The sequence below is a fragment of the Sipha flava genome, unplaced genomic scaffold (assembly GCF_003268045.1).
Source record: "Sipha flava isolate LNK unplaced genomic scaffold, YSA_version1 121_pilon_pilon, whole genome shotgun sequence".
Classification (NCBI taxonomy): Eukaryota; Metazoa; Arthropoda; class Insecta; order Hemiptera; family Aphididae; genus Sipha; species Sipha flava.
In genome coordinates, this window is record NW_020271747.1 from 381,662 (window position 1) to 394,129 (window position 12,468).

At 28.0% G+C, this 12,468-nt stretch overlaps 1 protein-coding gene across 1 annotated transcript in view; it reads left to right on the top strand.

The window, feature by feature from the left end:
* LOC112694008 (zwei Ig domain protein zig-8-like) overlaps positions 1-12,468 on the top strand; it is a 571,990-nt gene that overhangs the window by 47,962 nt on the left and 511,560 nt on the right. The window lies entirely within an intron of this gene.

Sequence of the window (12,468 nt, forward strand, 5' to 3'; positions counted from 1 at the left end):
TGTTGACATATTACCCCACTGTGCAATATTATGTTGCATAGATGTTTCAAATCAAGTTAATAATTTAATTATTTTAAAACGAAAAAAGAGAAAAAATAACATTCAACATTGGGAATTGAACCACTGCTAGATGATAATCTCCATATCTACGTAACTAACTGACCTACGCCTAACAACTACTAGCCTACACCTAACATGAGAAGTACGTTGTAAAATTATTGTATTTATACCTATACTATACTATTTTCAGAATCGTATTTTTACAGCAAAGATTAAAGATTGTTTCGAGTTCGCCAGACATTAGTATTGTTGTAATAAAAAGTTATTTTATAAAATAAAGATTAAGATACTCTATATTATAAAGTGGTACCATACATTTCTTTTTTTTAATACTTCATGGAGAAAAGAAAATTAGACATATCTTCATTATGTGAACATAATTACTAATTAGGTAGGTTACCTACTTACTTAACATAATATGAACCACAATAATTGTATTTTGTGTCATAATCGTACAAACAAATAAAATAGGTGGCAAATTTAGTTATAAAGATATGTTCTTCATAATCAAATTCCATTTTTTTTAAGTAAGAAATAGACACATAATTAAACATTCATTATGTATATTATAAACGCACGCCAACAGTAAGATGTCTACTCGTATGTGAATGTGAGCAGTTTTGAAATGTTAGAATATGCCAATCATGAATAACATTTTGATTCCAAAAGTTATAACAAATGATTAAAATTTATTTAGGTAGTATGACGGCACTTGAAAAACGATTCCGAGTAAAAGATATCGAATGGGTCAGTTTATTTATAAATTATTTCAAATTTGTAAGAAACAGCTTTATGATATCGTATACATGTTTCATTGTAATATCATGTCACTGATAAATCATAAACATTTAAAGAATGTTAGTTGTTGTAGTTAGTAATATTATTTTTATAAAACAGTTCTAGAATATCGTGCTGATGTTAATTGGTAATGTTTTCTTGAAACCTGAATTCAACATAGCATCAATGTTTTGTAACTTCCAATGCACAGTGGGTACGTATGGATTAACTGTAACTTCGAGTCAGGACACACAATCAAATTACAATTTGAACTATTTACCGTCCACTTCTCATGGTATATCTGATAACTCATTACAAAGAATAGAAGTTGATTTATTTTCTAATTCTGATAGAGATTCTATTGATTCTGATTCATTTGATTATGAAGAAATTGACAATATTTCGGATAAGAACGTTATTGAAACAAATAGTGTTGAATATTTTGTAGTAATATCAGATGACCTAAGTGATTGGCCACTAAAATTAACCGACTCCATTCGAATATTATTCATAAAAAAAGGACCCATGCAAATAATTTCCAAAAAATCTATTGAATAGAAAATTTTCTAGCGCATATTATCAACGTACTTTGTATAATGGAAAACAATTAGAAAGGTCCTAGTTGGTTTATTCGAAAAACAATGATACTGTGTACTATTTCCGCTGTAGAATGTTAAGTTCCAAACCATCCGATTCAGGAGTGGTCTCTGAATTTGGTCATAATGATTGGAGAAATTTGTCGAGTCATTTAAAAATACATGAAACATCAAAAATACATATTCTTTATTTTTCAAATTGGCAAGAAATGGTTGTAAGACTAGAACTAAATCAAACTATTGATTCTCAAAATCAATGTATTATAGAATCTGAAATAAAACATTGGAGGTCTCTTTTAATTCGGTTGTGTGCTATATTTCGTTGCATGGCTGCACAAAATCTTTCGATTCGTGGAACATCATCTACTTTATATTCTCCCCATAATGGCAATTTTTTGAAAATTATTGAATTGTTTTTGCTATTTGATAATGTTTTGAAAACTCACGTAGAAAAAATTCAAAATAAACACCTACATGTACATTATTTAGGACCTCAAATTTAAGTGAGTGAATGAGTGAAAAAATTTAAAATATCATTATAAGTCGAGTGAGAGATGCAAAGTATTATTCCATTATCTTAGATTGTACTCCTGATTGTAGTCACAAGGAACAAATGTCAATAATATTACGATATGTTAGTATTTCAAAAGGAGTTGTACATGAGGATTTTATCGAATTTATTGAAGTTTTTGATAAAACTGGGACTGGTTTAAGTGATCAAATAATTAAAATGCTTTCAGATTTGGATATAAATATAAATTATATGCGTGTTCAGAGCTATGATAATGGTTCCAATATGAGAAGAAAACATAACGGAGTTCAAAAACGCATACTTGATATTAATCCTAGAGCATTTTATGTACCGTTCAATTCTCATTCGTTAAATTTGGTAGTTAATGATGCAGCGAAATGTAATATTTACACAGTTTCATTTTTTAATTAGTACAACAACTGTATGTGTTTCTTTCGGCGTCTACTGAGAGATGGAAAATTCTGATTAAATTTTTACCCAAAGTAACATTAAAGAAAGTTTGTGACACGCGTTGGGAGTGAGGATTAATGCGATAAGGCCAATACGACATCAATTTGAAGAAATTTACAATGCTTTGAATTTTATTAAAGATGATATTAACTTGACTGGAACGCATGGTCTTCAAACAAAAGCAGATGCATATGTTCTTTTAAAAAATATATGTGATTTTAAATTTATATGTTCCATTATTATTTGGTATAATATATTGAGTATTGTTAACCCTATTAAGCAAACAACTATAGTCTATCCAATTTGATATACAAATTTCTGTTAAAAGTATATCACAAACAATTGAGTTTTTAAAAGAATATCGAATGAAAGGATTTTCTTAAAGTGAAATTAACTGCTAAAGAAATTGCATCAGTCATAGGAATATTGGAGGAATTCCCTTAAGACCATCAAGTGCAAAAACGATTCAAGAAAACTGATTTCAACTATGAAAATAAAAATGATCGTCCTCTTCATAACCCAGAAAAAAAATTTGAAGTAGACTTCTTCAATACTGTAATAGATACTGCTATAAATTCGTTACAAGATAGGTTTATCCAGTTAAATAATCATTGTTCTAACTTTGGTTTCTTGTATGATATAAATATTTTAAAATCTGGTGAGTATGAAACCATACTAAAGCATTGCAAAGATTTAGAGATATTACTATCATCAAATGATACTTCTAATATTAATGCCATTGAATTATTTGAATAAATTTAATTATTCTGTCAACTAGCAAAATCAAATAGTTCTCCAAGTAAAAATCTTGAATACATCTACAGTCATCAACTTCAGGAAATTTATCCTAATATTGCAATAAGTTAAAGAATTATTCTTACAATTCCAGTGAAGGTAGTGTCTGCTGAAAGAAGTTTCTCTAAACTGAAACTTGTAAAAAATCATTTACGATCAACAATGAGTAACGAACGTTTAACTGGATTATCAATTTTATCCATTGAAGCAGAGTTGGCACAAGAACTATACTTGGAGAATTTATTACAAGATTTTGTAACAAAAAAGGCAAGAAAAGGTAATTTATAATTTTAAAACATTATTATTATTATAAATATTTTTCTTAATTGTATTTTTTTTATAATAACTACTAACAGTATGTATAATATAGTCTCGTGTATTATTCTACTTTTTAAAGTTGTATATATATTTATGGTTTTGTGTATCTCTAATTTGTAAATCAACACATTTATAAAAAAAAATGTTAATTGCAATATTATGCATGTAACTATTTAATTTTAGTATCTTAAGATCAGCATTAAAATGTTCGCTTTAGGGCAGAAAATATTTTACGATGGGCCTGACTATAGCACATAGATGAACTGGTACATAATGGATTATATTTTCAAACCATTTATGTACTGTACCTAAAAACCTATTATTAAAGTTAAAATTTAGAAGTACTGGTTATAATCACATTTAACTTGCTTGAACTTTCAACATCAAACGGACATGTGTAATTATTATTGTACAGTGCATTATTTACAAATGTGACAAGAGGAACTTGCGGAGGCTAAAACCTCATAGTTAGTACTATAAAAGTATAAACTAAGTTAGTTTACATGTCTATGCAGTACTATACCAAGAGTAGGGCAAACGGGGTACCCACCCAAGGCCTCGGACCTCCAAGGACCTCTCATATATACAATAATACATATTGTGTAATTAAAAATATTTCCAAACATTTTAGCGACGATTTAGAATTTAATTGTTACAGATTATATTAATTTTTACAAAGTAAAAAAACGTTTTTGTAATTTGTAAACGATCAGATACTGTATCAAGAACATGATGATATATGTAATTGGTTTTCTATTTTAGTTTAATTTTAATATTGGTATTTATTTTTATTTTTTTCCTCGAAATGACGACGTCGTCAAACGTCCATAACAAAATACCATATTTCAATAGATTATGAATATATAGATTGAGAACCGCTATTCTAGTGTACTTATGGATTTCGATATAATATTGTAGGGTCTCGAATTTTAACTATGCCCAGGGCCTTGCAAAACCTAGGTACGGCACGGTGCCTATGGTTAGTACCTACGTGAAATTACACAAATGACAGAAAAATAACGAACATTAACGGTCGTCAGTCACAACAGTCGGATATAATTGACGAATAAATAATTCTATGTATTCAGTTCAGGGTGATCTAGGCATAAACACAAAATTCATACCGAAACTTTTTTGAGGTGTTAGCAGATGGTACTTTTGTTTTCTTTTTTTTTTTATCTCATTTCTTATCACACCCCGGAGAACTAGTAGGTAACCCTTGTATACAAGGTACTTAGAAATAAGTGTGACATAATCAGTTATTTATGTTTGATAGCCAAAAACATTACCAAAAGGTAATGTGTGCCCATTAGGATTTAAAACACATATTTCTTTAAAAAGTATTTTTGATATAAATCTCTACTACCACTCCGTATTTCAGTAGCTTTCACTAGTCGTGTCACAGGTACTCACAATGGTAGTTTCATACATATCATTTTTTTGTAGTGTGAATTCTCGATTACCCTGTATACTTTTTCGTGCGTTTTTGCCGTGCGCGATAAATGTGCATATCGAAAATGTCGACATTTGTCAGTGCCGTTTAAACATGTGTATAATATACGGGATAAGGTTCACCTCACTCAAATAATAGATTATAGTGTTTATACTTTTTTGTTCGTCACAAAAACAGTAGTCCTCTTCCAACACGAGAACGACGATTGGAGTCGACAGGATTTTTTTTAATATATCCATTCTCTCAATATGTGCATAAATATATTAATGTTAGTCGAAACGAGCTGATGGCTGAATCGATAAACGATAAAAATATGTGCAGTAAATAACAATATCTGTGTTGAGGTCATTCCATTATTTCCGGAATTCGTGGTAGGTTTAAATAGATACCTCTGTAATTTTGTTTTGTATGCCTGCAATATACCATGCATAATTCTATAATAAGCCTATATGATTACAAAAAAGTCAACTGTAATATGTAGAATAAATTCAAAACACATCATGCTTCTTTAAATTGTAAATTGTGTATTTTATTATTTGATTTAATTTAAGTTTGCTTTGAAATTAATTTAATGAACGCAAAATCAAGTATCATAAGACTGTATAACCTTATCTCGAATCGTAACTAATCAAACATATGGGCATCGTAGATACATGTGGAACAGGAAGGATTTTATGATCCCAAAAGATTACATTAGTTTATATTACATTCATTTCGAAGAATTTGACTTTCTTACTGTAGTTAATATACTTTGTTAAATTACATTTTAACGAACCACCAAAAAAATATTGAAACTTAAATATTTCAATCCGCATCGTGAACTCGTACATCTTGTTTTAGATTCGTTAAATTATTCAAAAATTTATTCGAACTTCGAATAAACTATTTAAGTTATTTTGTCGTCAATAAATATTAAATTTAAACCCTTGGACTATAAACCGGATACTGACATAAACATATAATAATATTTTAACTATAATCTGATATCGTTATAACAATTATCTGTTATCGTTGAACTAATCAAGTCTAAAGGTTATGCTCGAAGGTGATTTTTTTTTTCATAAAAATTGATTTAAAAATGAAGTATCGGTATAGGGTCTTTAAGTTCCTACAAACACTCGAACGCCAGTTGAATTTCACATCGTTATGAGTATTTTTTTTTAAGAACTTACATTCCCAGAGAATTTTAATCATTGAGATCGATACCATATGGGTTTCTTCAAATTGCATTAGAAATATATTCGATGTCAGCAGATAGAACACTACGGTGTACAAACCATTGCTTGCAAATAGACTCGTATAATAATACTGCATAATCATAATTAAACACACCATCCACTGCATATGGCTTTATATCCGTGTACGCACGTGATACGGAAAATAACAGTCAAGGTTATCGTGTATATACGTTTCGCTTTTACCTCTAAAACATCTAATGGTATGTTAAATGTATAAAATATATTCCGTGGAAACACAGATGTGTTTAAATGATTTGTGTTTCATAGTTTTGTTTTTCGGGTTTTTTTTTCGTCGTTTTACGTGCTGTCGTTTAGCGGTCCCTTGTTGCGATATTACGATATCATAAAAACTTTTATTTTGCTTATGAATCGTGAGTTAAAAGTCAACTTTGTCTTTAGCTGTTACAACGATGACGAATAAAAAATGAAAACTCCGTTGTTACATTATTCGAGATCGGGTTCTTTGATAACATATTATTACTATTATTATTATTGCTATACTGCGCAACGGTATTTTATTTTAATGTTGTAACTTATATTTATGTACATATTATATGACTACGGATCGGCGGACAGGAGGTGCGGCGTGTATTGTTATGACATTAAATAATAATTATTTCCAAGAAATATAATTCTCATACAGCTCGAAAACTACGGCTCAACACGAAGAATGATTTTTTGATTCCGAAATGTTTTCGTCAATTAAATAGCTACTCGTTAATAATATGTTCAATAATGATATTACAAACTTCAACGAAACACTGTTTATCGGTCGATAAGAACTTTTCCGACGTATAATTGAATGTCTAACTTTGGTTACACAATATAATACAGTACATCATCCCACGTTTTTATGTTCTGATTACTGCTGTACGAGAGAATTGTTACTACATTGTGCAACTGTATGAATGTATGCACAACATGAATCAATTATTCATAAAATCCTCGTGTACTCACAAGTTTCGATTAGTGTTCTAGTGAATTGTACTGAATACATTCGTGGTGAAACTTTCTAGGCATGGATGAAATAAACGACGAGAAAAATGAGTGCTCAAACGACTATAATAGGTATATTTGTTCGAGTTTAATAAAATGTGTAAAATAAAAATTCTGGTAAACGTTTAAATTATTCTTTTACATTTTTTTTTTTTTATTTATTATTATTAATTTTAAACCGCGCAAAATAAACAAATAAATACTATAAAACTTAAGTTTATTTCAACTTCCATCGTACAAAAATAATGTTTGGATTAAACAGGATTTAAAAATTGTAATCATGAACTGTTCACTAATATTTATATATATTTTTTTTTATCTTTATATAAAACAATAAGTGCACTATGGCAAACTTTTATTTTCGTACAAAGCAGAAAAAAATGTTAATATACATTTTAATTTAAATTTCAATAATAATAAAAGTACCTGGGTCACTAATTTAATATTTTTCAGCATACGACGTAGTTTATCTTACTTCCACTTTTTATTCATATACTTATAAAGACATTCCATAAAATAATATTTGACCATAGTATTCAATTAAATATTACAGTAGAACTCCGATTATCGAGACTGATTATTATCATGAGTGATCCGGATAAGCAAATTTTTGGATAATAAGCTTCAGAATGAAATGGCTCATATTCACATTCAGTCAAACCATCGTCAGTTTATTCTTCTCTCCTTCAATATCACCTTTTCTAACTGAGTTATGAACTTGATGAGCTATGATCATTTCATGATCCGAAAGTATATGGTGTCCTATTGTGTCCATAAGCAACCACTTATTTGTATTATTTTCATAACCATTCCCTAATACGTTAATTTAGCTTATACACTAACGAAATACAATTACGATTAAAGAAAGAAATTTTTATTTTTTCTTGTTCGGGTAATTGGTCGTCCGGTGGATTTGCGTTCGGATAGTTGGAATTTTACTGTAATTCGTAAATATTAAGAAAAATTATATTTTAATAGATTCCATTAGTAATCTTTATAATTATACATTATTAAAACCAAAGAAACTTTATCCATGGTATTTATGTTAAAAAAAAAAAGATATATGTTCTATTACGAATAAGGTAAACCCTTTCTTAAATGCACATTAAATACATTTTATATATAGAGCACATATTAGTACAGGGATAATAAGAATACAATAGGGAAGATGTATTGAAATTATTTATTGATACATTATATTTATAACATTATAATTCTCTAATTCGTTTATTAAAGTGTGAATAAAAATCAACTTAAAGTATAAAAAAAGGCCAATATATTTATTTAAAATTTATTTTAAGTATAGTTTAGAATAGAGATTCTTAAAAGTGTGTTCCACGGAACCTAAGGATTCTGTGGGGGCAATCTTAAGAGTTCTGCATGATGTACGTGAGTATTGAGAGTAGTAGTTGTAATAAAAAGTAATCACGAACTAACTTTAAAATATTTTTTTAAGTATTTGTTTTTCAATAAATAATTGAAAAATCGAGGTTAAGCTGGAGTTGAAGACTTTAGGGTTACACAGAATACAAACAGTTTTCTAAAGGTACCGTAGTCATAAAAATTTGGGAACCACTAGCCTAGGTCAATATAAAATAATGAAATTCGTGTTATCTGTATACACATTTATGTGAAGAGCTAGTTATATATGATAATATACAGCGGTAAAATATGATTAGCATTTAAATAAACTCATCTTAATTGAATACATTAGACCATTATAGTGTGATTGCAATAATGTGATTCTAATACAAACGAAGAAGGGTTGTTTTGGGACTTTCCACGGAGGCTCATGTATAACACAAATACAAATTAATTAATCGCTGTGAAGTGCTGTATTTATATATATACAATTTGTTCTCATCTCTTTAGCTATTTATGTTGTTCTGCGATCCATTGGATACATAAACTGTCATTCGTATTTTTGCTTTTCGGACTATGTTCATCGATATAAAATCACAATAAACCGCTGAAATAATTCGTGAAAAAATAAACGTATGACGTTACGCTTAGTATATTATTTAGTGAGCTATTATAAAGTATGACTAATAGGTTATTTGTTGTCTTCATTATGACGAAAAATAAATATTATAATGATGGTTAAACAAATAATAATAAAACGCTGGATAAGTTTATGACTTGAATTAGCTAGGAAGTAAAATAAGACTAAAGTTGTTTGTTTTATGCACGCCACAAACAGTTTTTTTATGTCCATAGGTTTTTTTTTTATTATTATTTTTAACCAGCGGTTAGTCAATAAAAAAAAAAAAAAAAAATAAATAAATAAATAAAATAAAAAAATACGTTAATTAAAACATGCATCAGGATATTTGAACGGTGTCATTCATTGAAGTTTCACTTTTAATAGATATTCACATGCGAATACTTATTTACAAATATAGAATTTTAGGCTACAGCATTATTGGGTTGATAAAGGTGCTCGAACTGATTAACTTCACAATTGATAAGTCAAGTGAAAACACGGATCAAAAATTATAAACTTTTTAAATTAAATTAATTTTATCTTAAAATAAAAAGATTATTTCAATAGAAACTGGTGAGACTAGGAAAGTTTCGATATTGACTATATAACATATAGTGAAAACAATAGTAAAAAAAAAAAAAAAAAAAACGAACGCTTATGTAAAACCGCTCTAAACGTGAACATCAATTATGGACCATGTAATAATATTCACTTGCCAATATAATATGTCCATTTATTCAGGTTGATGGTCGAAGACCAAAACCATGGTCATGATCGTTAAGTCATGACGATGTAACCTATTTTTTTAATTTCTCTAATTATAGTCGGAAACTCATTAAATTAATTTATGCTACCTTATATTGTTAATATTTTACGTATTCCCAAAAATATTTGGTCATAATAGAACTTCGTTTTACACGATATCACGCATTTTTAAGCATCCGAAAAAATTTCGATGAGGGTGATTAAAATATTGACTGACAAATGCATAGGAAGGTTTATAAATGGATTGGAGAAGAAAAGAAGCTCAATGTTTTTATTTTTGTTTCATTTTAAAATATTATTTTTAAGTTTCGAAAAAAACATGTGTTTCTTATTACTAAATACCCCAAAAAAACTTTCAAAAAGTAAAAAAACGCCAAGCTCAAAATTAGAACTATTATATTCTTGCAACGAAAAATACCTGTCCAAAAAATGCACTGATATCAACATTATCCAAGCTTTTAATTTACGAGGTACTTTAACTATTTCCATAAACTTCTCTCTTTTCTCCTTAGTTATAAATATTATCTTTGTACCTGTTTTTTTTCAATATCATTATCGAATTGTTGACGGCTAATTTTTATATTGATGTTTGCCTAATATGTGTATTTTAAATAATTACATGTTCATGTTTTTTTTAATTTTTCTTTTTTTGTTCCCTTGTCACCCCTAATCAAAATCTGTATCCAAATTGTTGTCAAATATCATAATTTTGTCTTTTTTCTACCTTGATTGAATGTTTTTTCTATTTTTCATCAAATCAACTACTTTTGCAACCTTAGAAATAAGAGTTAAAGTGAACTCAGAATGTTCGTTCTTGTTTTATTCGAGAGCTGTGGGCATAGGTATTAAGAAGTTATAAAAATTTAGTTGAGCGAAGTATAATAAGAATTGTACGGTCGACCGTTATTCCATTGCCAACACGGCGCGCTTTTTCTCTTTTTAAGTTTGGCTTGCAGGTCGACCGACTTGTTTGATTTATAAGAAAATAAAAATTACAACATACAGTAAAAAAAAAAAAAAAAATAATAACAATTGGTAATAATGGCTTATAATAAATTATAAATCAAAAGTCGATCAGTTAGAATTATTTTCATCTGAAAGGAGAATTTATCCCACGGCACCTTACATTTTGATCATCTGTTTTTTCAAGGTCGAAAAATTGGATTATCTTAAAAGAATAAATTTTCATTAAAAATGTATAGTTTGAATTTTTATCGAAATCAGGTAAGTACCAACAGGGTTACCTTTGTTTTTCGAAAATCAAACAATTAATACATCTTGTTAGAAAAATTGTTTTGGAAGCTTTGAATATTTTCGATTTAGTTTGAACACTCATCAAAGTTAATAAGTTTAGTACTCTAGTATAGGTAGATTTAGGTTTGTATATAGTTTATCATTAAAATGTAGCTATAATGACAAGCATTTAGGGCACATCGCAGTATGGATAACGACAGTACAATGACATGGCTTTCTAAAATATAATATTGTTCGGAACTTGAGCGAATGTTCCGTTTACAATAATTCGAACGATTAATACGTTATATTTGCAATAATAAAAGTTTATAGTGTCTAGTTCATCTGGTATAAATGTTAAATTGGTGTAAATGCAAGGGGAAAAATATAATTTATTCATGGAAAATGATTTTAAATAACTATTTTTACGTCACAAATTTACTCAAAAGTATTTGAAAAATATTAACAGAATAATAGTACACAAATACGATATTGACATTGACGAAAAATAAAAAAGGATATATAAGATTAGTAAAAATATCATTCGCGTGTTTATTTGGAATTGAACAATTATTTTAACGATTATATCTTTAAGAACATATACGATGTATGTATAATATAGGATTTTGACAGATAAAAACTATAGTTTTAGTTATTTAATATAATTTCATCCCCAGTTGAGATAATAATCAAAATGACTTAAATTAAATTTTAAATATAATCAAATTCTATAGCAATAATTACATGAGTAAATGATAGCTATATTTGCTATAAAATATAAAAAGTGTAGACAGATACGGAATTAAAAAAAATTAGAATTATGGTAAAACTAATACGTACCTTTTATTATGACAAATAAGTCCCGTATCACCCATAATATCTCCACGAAAAATCAATATATTAAAACATGGTTTTTTTTTTACAATACTTGTACGGAAATTTTGATTGAACGGCATAAAATTCAATTTTTTTTTTAAAAAAATTCAAAAATTCAAAAAAAATTTTTTTATGCATTTAAGAATTTTCAATTTTTAAGATAGTCATTTTCTTGAGCATATTTTTTAAAACAGTTAAAAAAAATATTAAAATTGAAAAAAATTATCCAGGTTAGAGCAAGTTATGTTTTTGAATAATTATAACAAAAAAATTATTGTTTCACATTTCAATAATTCGGTGTTTTGGCCGCCTAGGTCGCCCGACTTAACACCAACGGATTTTTTTTTTTATGGGGTTATTTGAAAAATCTTGTGTATCCGTTGTTTTTATTGCCT